The sequence below is a fragment of the Balaenoptera physalus genome (genome assembly GCF_965194825.1).
Source record: "Balaenoptera physalus genome assembly, chromosome: 4".
Lineage (NCBI taxonomy): Eukaryota > Metazoa > Chordata > Mammalia > Artiodactyla > Balaenopteridae > Balaenoptera > Balaenoptera physalus.
Window position 1 is genome coordinate 90,072,293 of NC_138891.1, and position 16,953 is coordinate 90,089,245.

At 38.2% G+C, this 16,953-nt stretch overlaps 1 protein-coding gene and 1 pseudogene across 3 annotated transcripts in view; one reads left to right on the top strand and one right to left on the bottom strand.

Moving 5' to 3' along the window:
- The window catches only part of MORC1 (MORC family CW-type zinc finger 1), a 363,536-nt gene that overhangs the window by 39,170 nt on the left and 307,413 nt on the right, over positions 1–16,953 (top strand). The window contains exon 2 of one of the 2 annotated variants that reach the window (XM_082460154.1): positions 4,368–4,478. The exons of the other annotated variant lie outside the window; for it this stretch is intronic. The gene's annotated coding sequence lies outside the window, so the exon portion shown is untranslated. The remainder of the gene's footprint in view (positions 1–4,367; positions 4,479–16,953) is intronic. 2 annotated transcript variants of the gene reach the window in all.
- The window catches only part of LOC309659578 (small nuclear ribonucleoprotein G pseudogene), a 69,029-nt pseudogene that overhangs the window by 33,913 nt on the left and 18,163 nt on the right, over positions 1–16,953 (bottom strand). The gene's annotated exons all lie outside the window — the stretch shown is intronic.

A 16,953-nucleotide genomic window follows, 5' to 3' on the forward strand; every position in this document is an offset into this window, starting at 1 on the left:
ATATTCCTGGTATGTGCGTGTTAATATAGTGCCTGCTTTTTATCTTTCTCTCTTAAACTGTTATCACGTTTTGTCTCTCAGACCTTCACACCTGGTATTTTTACAAGTTATGAAGCCTTTGTGTTTTGAGGGTAATTAACACGTTTTCAATCTTAAGGTGTATAAGGCACTATGCTAGTTCCAAAGTGTTTCCTTTTTTAAAAATTAGTTAATTAATTAATTAATTTTTGGCTGCATTAGGTCTTTGTTGCTGCGTGCGGTCTTTCTCTAGTTGCGGCGAGTGGGAGCTACCCCTTGTTGTGGTGCCCGGGCTTCTCATTGTGGTGGCTTTTCTTGTTGTGGAGCACGGGCTCTAGGTGCAGAGGCTTCAGTAGTTGTGGCACGTGGGCTCAGTAGTTGTGGCTCGTGGGCTCTAGAGCACAGGCTCTGTAGTTGTGGCACGTGGGCTTAGTTGCTCTGCAGTATGTGGGATCTTCCCTGACCAGGGCTCGAACCCATGTCCCCTGCATTGGCAGGCGGATTCTTAACCACTGCACCACCAAGGAAGTCCCCATAGTGTTTCTTAAACTTTAATGTACATTGAAATCACCTGGAGACTTCTTTTAGTGCAGATTCTGATTCAGTATGTCTGGGATTAGGCCTGTGGTTCTGTAGTTCTAATAAGCTCCCAGGTGATGGCAATGATGTTGGTCTGTGAAGCACACTGAGTTTTACTGTTGGAATGCAAAGATGTGCATAATCTGGCCTCCACCTTTAAAGGATTTATAGTGTCATCAGGGATGAGCATGGGCATGAATAGAACACCCCAGATTTATGTAATTGTTATATAGCTCTCCTTTTTTAGTGTCTTTATAGTCCTGTTCTCCTCAAGGTCACCAAATTTTACCTACCCTCTTGGACAGTAGCAGCATGTGCCATGTGTTTCAAAACTCACCTGCATTCCCTTAATATACCCTCCCTGAGATTTTTGCTCTTTGAGAATTAACATATTAATCATTATTTTAAAATATGTTAATGTATATTAATGTTTAATCCCTTTCAGATATTATATTGAAATTTGTACCAGGTTGTCTGATGACATAAGCCCAAAATTTCGATGCTAGGAGAAATTATAAGGACTGTGCACATGCTGGAAAGTAGATTGTGAGAGAGTCCTAGAAGCTGGGAGAAATCTGCCATGCAGTTCTATGATTAAATACTCAGGAGCTATATACATAGCATAGTCCCAGAAAGTAAACACTTCCTGAATGAGCGGGACCGTGGGACTGATATACAAGGAACAAAAGTGCAAGAAAAGAGTGCTGTTAAACCTCGAAATGGACTCATGAAAGGATTAATCATCAGTGATAAATGTTCATTGTCTCCAAAGAGCTGAATGTGTTGTGCTATTCTGAGCAAATTCCATCTATCACTGTTGACCCATAATAGCTATCCATCTATAACACTGACTGGTGAGGCTCTGCACCCGCCGAGGTCAGCTTTATGACTTGCTTAGCTCCAAGTTACCACAGTGGCTGTTGCACCGTCACTATCACTAAGCATCCTTCTCTCCATCATAATTGCCAACCCACAAACACGCACACTCACTGCTTCTTCATCCTAAAGCAAAAAAGAGAAATATGGTGGCATGGTTCGTTCTCTCTAGGTATGCCTGCTAAATATAACTGAGCAATTAAAATATAGGCTTTCAAGTCTAATCAGTTATTAAACATTGATTGAGTACCAACTTTATAGAAGCACTTTGTTAGGCCCCTGAGGGACATGAAGATTTGTAAGACCTGGTTCCCACCTTCACATAGCTTACATTCTAGTTGTTTGGATAATACATAACTTTTTGAAAAATCCACTATGAGCAACTGACCAAGTTGTTTTCACCTTTGTGTTTCCCTACCTACGAAAAGTGAATGGTAGATAGTAGGTGACAAAAATGTTACTAAAGAATGGTAATTCTGAAATTAAGCAACAGTTTTAGGCAACAATGAAGTACTCTCATAGAACATGATACAACTAATTTTAAAATGAACTTTGTATACAATGATATAGGAACAATATTTCTCAAACTGGGCCCACAGGTTTCTTCAAGAATATTTTTTATTTTGTAGATATATGAGAGACATACACATGAGGAATTTATATCCAGTTTCATGTTTGTATGTATTTAACTGACAATATAATTAAAATGATTTAAAATAATGTTAGGGATCCTCAGAAATAGTATTCTTTTATTTATTATTTATTTATCTATCTATTTATTTATTTATTTATCGGCTGTGCTGTGTGGCATGCAGGATCTTACTTCCCCAACCAGGGATCGAACCCAGGCCCCCTGCAGTGGAAGCGCGGAGTCAAACACTGGCCCACCAGGGAAGTCCCAATATTATTCTTTTAATATTATTAAAAGAATAATTCATATTATTCAATGCTATTGAATATTATTCAATGCCATGTATGGATCTTATTTGAATTCTCTTTCAAACAAACTGTAAAGTATCTTAAAAATCATAAGGGGCTATACTCTAATTAAAAAAAATCATAAGGGAAATTTATTTATTTATTTATTTATTTTGGCTGCACCTGGTCTTAGTTGCAGCATGCAAACTCTTAGTTGTGGCATACATACGGAATCTAGTTCCCGGACCAGGGATCAAACTCAGGCCCCCTGCATTGGGAGTGTGGAGTCTTACCCACTGGATCACCAGGGAAGTCCCGGGAAATTTAAATAATTACTGGATAGTTGATGATCCTAAGAAATTATTGTTATTATTTTTTAGGTGTGATTGTTTTCTTTTCAAAAGAATTTTTATCTTTTAAAAATCCATACTGAAATAGCTATGAATGAGATGATGTGACATCTGGGATTTTCTCTGAAATAATCCAGAGGGTGAGTGGATATTATGTGGAGGTATAGATTGTGGTAGGCAGAATAGTGGCTTCCCCAAAATGTCTATGTCCTAATCTCCAGGAATTAAGGTAGCAGTTGGAATTAAGATTGCTAATCAGTTGACTTTCAAATAAGATTATTCTGGATTAACCATTTGGGACCAATGTAATCACAAGGGTCCTTGTATATGGAAGAGAGAGTCAGAGTCAGAGTCAGAGTGATGCACTGTGAGAAAGACTTACTTGACTGGTCGTTGCTAACTTGAAGATGGAAGAGAGCCATAAACCAAGGAAGGTGGGCAGCCTCTAGAATCTGGAAAAGGCGAGTAAATGGATTCTCCTGTAGCACCTTGAGGAGGGAACTCAGTCTGGTCAACAACATGATTTTAGCCCAGTGAGACCCATTTTGGACTTCTGACTTTCAGAACTGTAAGATAATAAATTTGTCTTGTTTTAAGGCTGACATAACCCTGATACCAAATTTAGAGTGCTTCCTTCTATCACCACTTTGCTTGAAGTTTTTGTTTTTGCTTTTTAGTCATAACTTGTTGTTGAATTTTGTCAACTGTTTTTTCTATATCTATTGAGATGATTTTTTTTTTTTTTTGATTTTCAAGTGTTAAACCTTCCTTGCATTCTTAGGATAACTCCAATTAGGTCATGATATATAATCCTTTTTATATATTGCTAATTTTAATTTACCTTTCTTTTATTAAGGATTTTTGTGTGTATGCTTGTGAGAGCATTATACTGGCCTTATAAAATGAGTTGGGAAACATTCCATCTTCCTTTATTTTTCAAGAACAGTGTATAAGATTAGTATGTATCTTACCATATAGTTGTTCAATATAGTTTCTGGGAGGGTACAAGTGCTAGAAATTCCTGTACTGCTGTCTTGCTAACATCATCTTATTTTCACTATTGGTTTTTAAATACTTATTTATATTTTATATTTTAGTGGTTGTTTAGGGTTTACATTATGCATCTATAACTTGTCCCAGTCTACCTTGAATTAATACATAACTTATACTAAGTTATGTGTAGTCAGAATCATGTAACCCTATATTTCTACTCACCCCACTCATTCTTTGTAGTGTTATTGTCACATATTTTAAACCTACATATGTTATAATCCTCAAAATACAGTATTATAATATTTGTATTAAACAATCTGTTGTCTTTTTAAAATTAGCATTTCCAGTGCTCTTCATTTTTCCTCCTACTGAGCTAAGTTTCTATCTGGTGTCATTGCCCTTTAGTCTGAAAACTTTTCTTCAGTATTTATTGTAGGACAGTTCTGGTTATAATGAACTCTCCTAGGTTTTTTTTTTTTTTTTTTTTTGTTATTGTTAATTCTCCAAAAATATACTGAGCACAAAATATGAGCAAGACACTAAGTAATTGTCTAATGTATTCTTCATAAGGAAAGTCATTTGTTTTGATACTGTTTTCAATTTCCATGTTGAAATACTTTGCTTTTATTGTAGACTGAAAAATAGATAGCAACAGCAAGTCAGGATCAACTAAAACTAAAAGCCACTAAGAAACTGAAATTCAAGTAATTTCATGGAGAAGAATGGTGATTCATTCAAAGAAATGTAAGTAACAAAAAATCCTATTTAAGTTATTAACATTATCACTTTCTTTACACTTTATGATTTAGAATTATAACAGTTTTTTGGGGGGCGAGGGGGCGTGGCACACAGCTTGTGGGATCTTAGTTCCCTGACCAGGGATTGAACCTGTGCCCTTGGCAGTAAATGCGTGGTGTCCTAACCACTGGACCACCAGGGAATTCCCAGATAGCAGTTGTTTTAACAAAGCTATTTACAAAAGGAAGCAGTAAATAGCTACTGGTTTAAGGCCACAGTGGCAGGTGATTGGTTCAGTGTTTTCACAATTTTAAAATTTCTCAAACAGGTTTATGTAAATAAGAGATAAGCAGAAATTTCAAATTATGTGTGTGTGTGTTTGTGTGTGTGTGTGTGTGTGTGTGAGAGAGAGAGAGAGAGAGAGAGAAGAGAGAGACTTCTCCTCAAATATAAGTGGGTCAAAAAGTGTGTGTGTGTGTGTGTGTGTGTGTGTGTGAGAGAGAGAGAGAGAGAGAGAAGAGAGAGACTTCTCCTCAAATATAAGTGGGTCAAAAAATGTCCCTATGGCACCTTATTTCTAGGTTAAGAAAGTTGTAGTGTTGTTTTTAATAAATGGTTTTTTCAAATGTATGGCTTTTGTCCCTTCCTAGTCACTGTAGAAAATGAACAAGCGTATAAGAATCATAGCAATTACTATCAATCTTTTTGGCCTAATTAGTTCTTTCTTAGGCATAAAGCTAAACCTGGCACTATTTGTTATTTTATCTTGTCAGATATGTTCCAGTTTGAGGTGAAATGCAAAGATTTATGATGCAAAAGTATTGTAATACATCATCCCAAGAATGCTGGCTGCTTGCCATTACAGAAAGTATTAGGGATGAGAAGTAACTGGCCTAAAATTATGGCCAATGAAATTATAACCTAGATTTATCAGCATCCAATAATCATAGGCACCTGTTCATTTATTTACAGCAGAGTCTGTATTTTTAGAAGTATCTTTGAAATTTCTTTCCTCCTCACTTTTATGATTTATCCAATTGTCCATTCCATTATTATTATTTAAAAATATTTATTTATTTATTTATTTATTTATTTATTTATTTATTTATTTGTGGCTGCACCGGGTCTTAGTTGCAGCAAGCGGGATCTTCATTGTGGCATGTGGGATCTTTTAGTTGCGGCATGCGGACTCTTAGTTGCAGCATGCATGCAGGATCTGGTTCCCCGACCAGGGATTGGACCGGGGCCCCCTGTATTGGGAGCGCAGAATCTTACCCGCTGGACCACCAGTGAAGTCCCCACCATTCCATTATTATTTTTAGAGTAAATATGTTGAAATTCTAATTTAATTTATGTATAAAGACTGATCCTGAGTATTCAGATGGATATGTCCTCTGACGTGGGGATAAATTATGCCACATAGTGACTGAAAATAGAATTAACCCAGAAAGTGATTTTGACGTAAGACCTCATTTTTTTACAGAGGTTATTTCAGTCCCAGACTGGGGATGAGTCAAAACAACTCACAATGGGAGGGGTGAGGGAGCAATTTCATACTGAGTAAATTCTGCAGTATCCAGGCAGATTGATTGTTAGCAGGAACTTCTGAAAAATCAGGTCATGTTTATCAATCAACAGAATTTAATGAGCATTTCCTTTTTGCCTGACACTGTTGCAAATACTGTGGGAAATATAAAAATATCTGTAAGACAAATAGAGGATCTACAATCATGCTGAAGAAATAATACAATTGTTAAGAACAATTAAATGTTAAATTTTGTAGTAATTTACAAATGTAGGTTCAATAAAGAGAGACTTTTTGTGGATTGGAATAATTAATAAGGTTTTACCAAAGGAAATGGGGAATTAGCTGTATGCTTATTAATCTTGGTTCTATTTTGGGTGGGATGACTGTAAAACAAAATAAATAAACAACCAAACCACCAGATTTGTTGGTAGAAATGACTTATAATGATCTAAGTAGGGTCAATTTAAGCCTTCCAGGCGTAGACAAATAAAGATACAAGATAAATTTCAAAAAGATCTGATTTTTATCTCATTGAGATAAAAGAGAAGAGGTGTTCAACAGATTAAATTCTGGGCTGTGCTAAGCTATTGTATTAGTTTTCTATTGCTGCATAACAAATCACCAAAAATGTAGCAGCTTAAACAGCACATATTTATTAACTTATAGTTTCTCTGGGTCAAGAGAAACTATGGGCATAGCTCAACTTGGTTCTTTGCTTAGGGTTCAAAAGGCCGCAATCAAGATGTTGACCAGGCTGCATCTGGAGGCCCGAGTGGGGGAAAATCTGCTTCCAAACTCATTTAGGTTATTGGCAGATTTCTGATCCTTTGGCTATAGGACTGAGGACCGCAGCTTTTTATTGGATGTTGCCTGGAGGCTGCCTTTTGGTCCTAAAGGACACTCATAATTTCCTACTGCATGAACCTTTCCACAAGCAGTTACAATGTGGCAGTTTAATTTTTCTGGAGCGGCAGGCCTTGGACATGGTCTGCTAAGAGTCATATGTATATGATCTTAGGTGATATATTCATCTATCTGTCTATCTAATATATATATAGGCCATGAGTCTCCTAAGATATAGATGGATAGATAGATAGATAGATAGATAGATCGGGTAACCTAATCATGGCCGTGACATCCTGTGACCTGTGGCATATTCTTTTGGTTAAAAGCAAGTCACAGGTTCTTCCTGCATTTAAGGAAGGGAGATTAACTCATTAGGTCTCACCTTAGGGTGTGTCCACCTAACTATCAAATATTAAATAATATATTTCTACCATATTTTATTGCACTAATTAACAACTCAGCACTTTAGTTGGTGACCTTAAATAATCTCTTTCTTTTCACTAAATCTCAGTGTTAGGACACGGTTTTCTGTATGTCTCTCACATTTCTGAACATCTTCTGAGCAAGAGGCATTAACTTCCTTGTTCTGTTTGCACAGATGTTTGTATAGCTATTGTCTCCCTCCAGGGCAGATGACAGATTTGTTTCCTGACCAGGGTGATAAAGATAGTTTTTCCTTCTTGTAAAACATTAGGCAGGTTTGCTAGCATCCTTCTTATAAAACTGAGGGTTTTCTAAACTCAAAATTCCTCAGCTGTGACACAAATCCTCTGCATGTCCAGCATCCACCTGAGTTCACATCCTTATACCCCCATGGGACTTGGGGAGTAATGGGTATCAACTTGAACATGAAGCTCATGTTGCCTGCTCTGCCCTGGGCACTAAAGTCCTTTGTCTCTGACCCAGATGTCTCCTGTCTTCTACCAGCATCTATGAAACTGCGAGCAGGCTAAGCAGGGCAACATCTCAATCCCTTCACAATTCTTGACACTCAATTTTCCTCTATGTAATTTAAGAGATTAGAGTGAGATTATTTCTAACATTCCCTTCATGTTGATTTTCTAATACTGTAACTGGCTTTGTCATTTTCATCATTGGCATAGAAGAACTCAACCATTTTTTGTACTTGACTTCTTTAAAGGGTGTTTAAACACTCCACAATGGTATGGAGATAGTAAACATTTTTAAAACTACCTTTCGCAAATAAGGAAACTAAACTTTAATTTGCTGTTACCTCTAATGTGAGGCATTTACCGTTTGGGAAACAAATCTATTAGGATACTGGTTTTACTGGGGTTCAGGTGCTCATCCCTTAGCTCATGTTTTTGTTGTAGTTTTTTGGCTTATGGCAACATTATAAAATTCCATTCTTTGAATTTCTTTAAGTCATATCAGTCTGAAATATTCCACATCCTGTGTTTTGTTTCAAACTTTTCCTTTCTCACATTTGCAAACATTAACTTGTTTGTGACTGTTAATTAGCATTTCTTGATTGATATTTTTTGTTTATTGTGAAAAAATGAAATGCTTTGGCAGGGGATAGAACTGTAGTGAACCATCGAACAGGGTTGGAGCTTGAGAGGGCATCCTGAAACAAACTCATACAGGCAAAGTGCACAGATATAATAAGTAGGTTTTCCACAAAGTCAGCAAAGGACCCACAACTGCAGGTGAGACTAGCCTGGTTTTGCTATTTTGTTATTTTCTTCAGCTATAATTGAAAGTAATAAACTCAAAATTTAATTTTTTACTGCATATGAAAAATTTATAGACTTCAGAAATAGCTAATACATATTTTTCATACAAGATTATATTTGGCTTAATACTTTAAAACAAAAACCCCAACATAAATAAAAAAATCTAACATTCTGACATCAGAGTTTGTGCCGCACGTGAGCATCCTATAAATGTGAGTGTGAGCGTGTATGTGCATGTGTGTATCGGCTTGTGTTTGCATGGAGGTCAAAGTGACAGTGTACCTTTACCTCCACCTAAGGGGCCAGGTTTTAAGCAAAATGACATTTCACTGGAGCCATCCTTTCTCCTCCCCTCTCAGCGTCAAATGATGATGATGATGATGACAACCATGATGAAAATAAAATGATGGTGACAGCAATAGTTACAACACAGCTAACGTTTATTGACGTCTCTAATGTGTATCAGGCATTATTCTATATGCTTTACTAGTGTTTCATTTAATCCTTAAAACAGTTTGTGGATTGGGTATTACTATTAAACAGATTTTCATGAAACTGTAGCACAAACAACTTGTGCAATTTTTGCAAATTAAAATAATTTTAAAGTAGTGTCAGAACTTTATCCTAAGGATAACTTCTCAGCAGCCTGGGGATTTTTTTTTTTTTCAGTTATGAGCCATGACAGAGACAAGAAAAATAAAACAAAACAAAACTGAAGGTTGAATTAGTAAAAATGAACCTAATTTAGACACCTAGAAATCTATTGTTGTTGTTGTTGGTTTTTGGCCTCACAACGAGGCTTGTGGGATCTTAGTTCCTTGACCAGGGATTGAACCTGGGTCCTCTGTAGTGAGAGCGCAGAGTCCTAACCACTGCACCGCCAGGGAATTCCCAGATACTGAGAAATCTATTAAATGTTCCTCTTCTCATTAATTTGGAACAATGAACAAAATAAGAAAAAATTACCAAAGGAAGTTGGATAAGGTTAAACAGAGAGTGCCAGAGACCAAGAGCTACATCTTGGTCTTCCTACGTGTTAGCCTCTCTGGCTGTGTCAGTTCAGAAACTGTCAGATCAGTTTCAGGAGCATTCAGCATGCCACAGTTCCTTTCATGATTTAAAGCCCTCTCTAAACTGCATATTCCTCTCCTAATTTCCACTCCATTTTTCTGCTTCACTAGCCAGAAAAAAAAAAAAAAAAAAATCCCCCAAAGAGCTGCCTATGCTTACTATCTCTACTTCCTTGATTTCTCCTCTCATCTCACTCCAGTCAGGTTTCCTGCCCAGTATTCCCACAGAAACTGCCTTTTCCAAAGCCATCAGTGATGTCTTTGTTGTCATCTCCAATAGATATTTCTGCTTCTTATCTTACTATACCTCTCAACATAATCTAACGAAGTTGATTATTATTTTCTTCACGAAACACTCCTTCCTTTCTTTGTAGCATCATCCTTGACTGATTGGCCTCCTTTCTCACTGGTCACTCTTTCTCAGTCTTTTTTCCTGGCCTCTCCTGCATGAACAAACTCAAATCAAGTTTGTTCTCTTCATCTTTGTGCCTATCCCAGTGCTTAGCTCATGAGAGCACTCAATCAGTATTTGCTGGATGTATGAATGAAGAAGTGAATGGATAGATAAATGAATAAATTAATAAATGAAGTGTTATGGATGTGCATAGGTAGAAGAGTTTAATTTTGCCTGAGACAGAAAAATTTTTCTGAAGAAGGTGAAAATTGACCTGTCTTGAGAGATAATGTCAAGACTTGTCTAGTGAACAAATAAAGTGTTCATTTCCAGAAATGAGTGTTCCTACAAAATTAACCTATAGTGTACCATTTCTTAGGAAGCTATGGGAGAATGTTCTATTCCAAAAGGAGAAAATAAGCTAAGAAGGAGAAAAACATGAGATCCAGGAGATCCGACACAAGTGAGAGGAAAAGGAAGTCTCCTGGAAGATGGATAAGGGAGACGCTATGATGATGGCTGGGCAAGAGGCCCAGGGATGAGCAGTCCAGAGTGGACCAGGAGGGCAGAGCGCTGCAAGAAGATGAATCTGGTGGAATGTACTTCTACCAAGGAAAATGAGTCTGATAGGTACACAGAAATCCAGGTTAATTAAAAAGGGATAGTTATTAAATAGTGGTAAAATTAAAAGATATAAAAAAAGAGCATCATGGCGCAGGTGTAGATGGTGTTCACACAGTCATAATAATGCAAGTACTGTTTTATTTATTAAAATTATGGTTAACTCTCTTGGAAGGATTAAAGAAAGGGAAAAGTCTGTGCTTTGGGAAGGGATAAGCATGAAAGGGAACTAAATTCTCATGTTCTATTATACATAGGAAATTCATTAAAAATGACTAAAACTGAAAAAATTAAGTAGCATTATAAATATATTATTTAGAGATAAGGAGTGAAATGCTAAAAGAAAAAGCCAAAATAGTTGGGAATGGTTGCCTCTGTGGAAGATAATGGAGGGGTCAAGTGATTACTTATTTTCGTAATAAACCATATAGAAGTATTTGGCATTAGAATGTACGTTAAAAAGAATAAAATTAGGCAGAAGAGAAGTTAAACAATGACATTAACATAAACAATTCAGTCCTCAACACTGGGTTCTCAGTGTTGATGCCAGAACCCTTGCTTCGATGTGGGAAAGTTTTAAAAAGAATTGGTGGAAAGTTTGAGAGTTTTGTATTTAATCTTCATAAAAATAAGTGTCTGTCAATTGATGTAATCTCAGAGGGTGATGATGTGACCATAGGCAGACCTAACTGGAAAAATAGGTTACCTGCCCGTAAGAAAATTCAGCTGGTAAATATCATAATACAGCTTTCAGGGCTATTTGCAGTTGTCTCTTGGTTGTAAAGTCAGAGACCGCTCAGAGACCACATTCTTTATTTATGTATTTATTTTTGACCACCCCGCCCGGTTTGTGGGATCTTAGTTCCCTGACCAGGGACTGAACCTGGCCCCGGCAGTGAAAGTGCCCAGTCCTAACCACTGGACCGCCAGGGAATTCCCCAGAGACTGAATTCTTAATATAATCTTCTTCATAATAAACATATATTGTGGGTTATAGTCAAGCTTGTAGGAAAATGTGTTCTCTTTTAATAAAAGCCCTTCGAGGAGAATCATTCTTTCTCAGAAGAACTCTGTAATTTCATAGCTTTTATGTTACAGAATTTATTTTTAATAAGGAAAAAGTCATACAGCAGAGGTGACCTATTAAATAAAGTTATAACATACCTAGAAAACTGTATCTGGTGCTATTATAGAAGTGTTGTCACAGGATGGTAGTAACACAGATCCAAGACTATAAGCCCACAGACTTAGATTTAAGCAACTGCCCCCAGATTCAGGTCTGAGAACTTTATTTTTTTTTAATTAGTCAATTAATTTTAAAATTTTTGGCTGCGTTGGGTCTTTGTTACTGCGAGCGGGCTTTCTCTAGTTGCAGCGAGCGGGGGCTACTCTTCGTTGCGGTGCACAGGCTTCTCATTGCGGTGGCTTCTCTTGTTGCGGAGCACGGGCTCTAGGCACGGGGGCTTCAGTAGTTGCGAGGCACAGGCTTAGTTGCTCCACGGCATGTGGGATCTTCCCCGACCAGGGCTCAAACCCGTGTCCCCTGCTTTGGCAGGAGGATTCTTAACCACTGTGCCACCAGGGAAGTCCCAGGCCTGAGAACTTTAGTGTAAAAAGTTCCTTCTGTTAAAAAATGAAAGAGTGACATCAGACAGTTTGTACTTGGGCAGGAGATAATTTTCCCATAGCCTATTTATGTCTGTGGGGCTTAGTTGTGGAGGTGAAATAAATTTGGATAGAGAAAATTATTCTCTGGAATAAAGAATCTTGCCTGGTTGAGTTTCTACAGAAATGAGACCTAATAGGGGCTAGGCATCCATTTCCAAAATGGTTCTATTTCTTTGTTACATCCTAGGAGCCTTCTAGTTTTTCCCTTAAGAGCCTTGAAACGTGATTTTTGAAGAAAAAACCTTGCTTCCCAGCCAGTCCTGTTAATCCTTTCTTGTGGGAGGGAAGGCAGCAACAGAAGTTATAGTGGGTTGAATTGTGTCCCCCCGGAAGATATTTCCACTTGGGGCCTGTAAATGTGACCTTATTTGTAAAAAAGGTCTTTGGAGTTGTAACTAAGTGAAGGATCTCGAGATGAGATCATCCTGGATTCTAGGGGGCCCTAACTTCAATGACAAGTGTCCTTAGAAGAGAATAGAAGAGAAAGAGAGGAGACACACAGGGGAGAAGGTCATGTGACGATAGAGGCAGAGATTGGAACAATGCACATACAAGCCAAGAAATACCACGGATTGCCAGCAGCCACCAGAAACTAGAAGAGAGTCATAGGACAGTTTCTCCCAAGCGCCTCCAGAAGGAACAAACCCTGCTGAGGCATTGATTTCAGACTTCTGCCCTACAGAACTGTAAAAAAAAAGTTCCTATTGTTTTAAGGCACCCAGTCTGTGGGAATTTCTTATTACCATAAGAAAAGGAAAAGGATTACAGGAAAAGGATACACAGCTGTTCCAGTCTGTTTTCAGCAGAGCCCTCACCCAGCTGGGTCTGCTGTCTCCCTGCCCCCTGTCCAATTCTCTTCAGGAGAGAGTATATATAGTCAGCCAACAGATAACGCTTTTCTAAATATTTATACGCTACAAAAATGCTTTGTATTTTCTTAAACTTTTCTCCTAGTTTGACAAATTTTATTAACTTGCCAAATGTCTGTTAGATGGATTCATCCGAGGAAAAAGCCTAATCTTAGGGAAGCTGCAGCTAAGGCACTGGGTGTCTAAAGTCATGGGAAGATCAGTAATGCCATTCAACTAATATTTACCATGGATCTAAGATGAACCAGGCACCATGGGAGACTAAGAGGTTGAGTCAGATGTAGTCCCTGCCTTCGGAAGACACAATCTTAAACAACCTTCAGGGAAGAAAGGAATTGATGTTATCAAAGACAAATAAGGTTCCGTAGAAAAAATCTTTTCTGATGGAGGCCATTGCAGGGCTGCTTTGTGAAAGATTTTTTTTTTTGAATTTCAGCTGATTCTTTAAGAGCCAGGTCAATCACCATTTCCACTGGGAAGCCATCTCTGACCCCCTGTTGCTGGCTGCCCAGTCTTCTGTGACCTGAGACTTTGAGATTTCTCTGTTTCAGCAATTAGCACCTTTAATCTTGAGGATTTATTTGCACATCTTACTTCCCTCATTAGACTTTGCCCAAACTTTGAGTGTATGTATGTGATTATTTTTAATAGCACATATCCTGGCACACATTTGCTACACTAATAAATAAATGAATACATGCTAGCAGAGATGGTCAGAGGACAGAGATGCCCAGATGGAAGAAATGGCATGAACAGAGGCACAGAGGGTGAGAAGGGAAATAGTTGTCGATATTGAAAACTGTCTTCTTTACAATTTCCCTGGAGGCTGATCCCACTTAAGGATATATCATTAAGGATGCCCTTCAGCTGCAGGTAACAGAAGCCCAACCACAGTGGTTTATAAAACAGGAATATTTTTCCCTCTTAAATGAGAATCCAGATATAGGCAGCTGAGGGCTGAGTCCTCCACATCCGAGTCTGCCTTCCTCTTTTTATTCCAACATCCTTAGTGAGCAGCTTTACCCCAGTATTACTGCATAGTCACAATCCAACTTCATACCTGCATTCTAGGCGGGACAAAGAAGCAGAAGGTGCAACAGCAAGGAAGACTCATGCCTATGCCAGGAAAATAAAACTTTACCAGAAAGACCCAACAGATTTCCATCTATGTATCGTTGATCAAAACTGTACATGTTTTTTAAGGAACCTCCATACTGTTATCCATAGTGGCTGTATCAATTTACATTCCCACCAACAGTGCAAGAGTGTTCCCTTTTCTCCACACCCTCTCCAGCATTTATTGTTTCTAGATTTTTTGATGATGGCCATTCTGACTGGTGTGAGATGATACCTCATTGTAGTTTTGATTTGCATTTCTCTAATGATTAATGATGTTGAGCGTTCTTTCATGTGTCTGTTGGCCATCTGTATATCTTCTTTGGAGAAATGTCTATTTAGGTCTTCTGCCCATTTTTGGATTGGGTTGTTTGTTTTTTTGTTATTGAGCTGCATGAGCTGCTTGTAAATCTTGGAGATTAATCCTTTGTCAGTTGCTTCATTTGCAAATATTTTCTCCCATTCTGAGGGTTGTCTTTTGGTCTTGTTTATGGTTTCCTTTGCTGTGCAAAAGCTTTTAAGTTTCATTAGGTCCCATTTGTTTATTTGTGTTTTTATTTCCATTGCTCTAGGGGCTGGGTCAAAAAGGATCTTGCTGTGATTTATGTCATAGAGTGTTCTGCCTATGTTTTCCTCTAAGAGTTTGATAGTGTCTGGCCTTACACTTAGGTCTTTAATCCATTTTGAGTTTATTTTTGTGTATGGTGTCAGGGAGTGTTCTAATTTCATACTTTTACATGTACCTGTCCAGTTTTCCCAGCACCACTTATTGAAGAAGCTGTCTTTTCTCCACTGTATATGCTTGCCTCCTTTATCGAAGATAAGGTGACCATATGTGCGTGGGTTTATCTCTGGGCTTTCTATCCTGTTCCATTGATCTATATTTCTGTTTTTGTGCCAGTACCAAACTGTCTTTTTTTTTTTTTTTTAATTAATTTATTTATTTATCTATTTACCTTTGGCTGCGTTGGATCTTCGTTTCTGTGCGAGGGCCTTCTCTAGCTGCGGCAAGCGGGGGCCACTCTTCATTGCGGTGTGCGGGCCTCTCACTATCGCGGCCTCTCTTGTTGCGGAGCACAGGCTCCAGGCGCGCAGGCTCAGCAGTTGTGGCTCACGGGCCCAGCTGCTCCACGGCATGTGGGATCTTCCCAGACCAGGGCTCGAACCCGTATCCCCTGCATTGGCAGGCGGACTCTCAACCACTGCGCCACCAGGGAAGCCCACCAAACTGTCTTGATCACTGTAGCTTTGTAATATAGTCTGAAGTCAGGGAGCCTGATTCCTCCAGCTCCATTTTTTGTTCTCAAGATTGCTTTGGCTATTCGGGGTCTTTTGTGTCTCCATACAAATTGTGAAATTTTTTGTTCTAGTTCTGTGAAAAATGCCAGTGGTAGTTTGATAGGGGTTGCATTGAATCTGTAGATTGCTTTGGGTAGTAGAGTCATTTTCACAATGTTGATTCTTCCAATCCAAGAACATGGTATATCTCTCCATCTATTTGTATCATCTTTAATTTCTTTCATCAGTGTCCTATAATTTTCTGCATACAGGTCTTTTGTCTCCTTAGGTAGGTTTATTCCTAGATATTTTATTCTTTTTGTTGCAATGGTAAACGGGAGTGTTTTCTTAATTTCACTTTCAGATTTTTCATCATTAGTATATAGGAATGCAAGAGATTTCTGTGCATTAATTTTGTATCCTGCTACTTTACCAAATTCATTGATTAGCTCTAGTAGTTTTCTGGTAGCATCTTTAGGATTCTCTATCCCAGCAATCCCACTACTGGGCATATACCCTGAGAAAACCGTAATTCAAAAAGAGTCATGTACCAAAATGTTCATTGCAGCTCTATTTACAATAGCCCGGACATGGAAGCAACCTAAGTGTCCATCATCGGATGAATGGATAAAGAAGATGTGGCACATATATACAATGGAATATTACTCAGCCATAAAAAGAAATGAAATGGAGGTGTTTGTAATGAGGTGGATGGAGTTAGAGTCTGTTATACAGAGTGAAGTAAGTCAGAAAGAGAAAAACAAATACAGTATGCTAACACATATATATGGAATCTAAGGGGAAAAAAAAATGGTCATGAAGAACCTAGTGGCAAGACGGGAATAAAGACACAGACCTACTAGAGAATGGACTTGAGGATATGGGGAGGGGGAGGGGTGAGATGTGACAGGGTGAGAGAGTGTCATGGACATATATACACTACCAAATGTAAAATAGATAGCTAGTGGGAAGCAGCCGCATAGCACAGGGAGATCAGCTCGGTGATTTGTGACCACCTAGAGGGGTGGGATAGGGAGGGTGGGAGGGAGGGAGATGCAAGAGGGAAGAGATATGGGAACATATGTATATGTATATCTGATTCACTTTGTTATAAAGCAGAAACTAACACACCATTGTAAAGCAATTATACTCCAATAAAGATGTTAAAAAAAAAAAAAAAGAAAAAACTGTACATGTGACATGTGGCCACTTCTAGCTGCACAGGAGGCTAGGAATATCCATTTTGAGGGGGACCCTCTTTTCAAAATTATTATTGGAATATTTTATGTGGAAAATGAACATTTGATATGAACACAGTCAGCTACGATGTGGATGGAAGGCAGTGAAGGAATTTTATTATTTCCTAGGGTCCAGAATCAGGGGCAGCATTTATT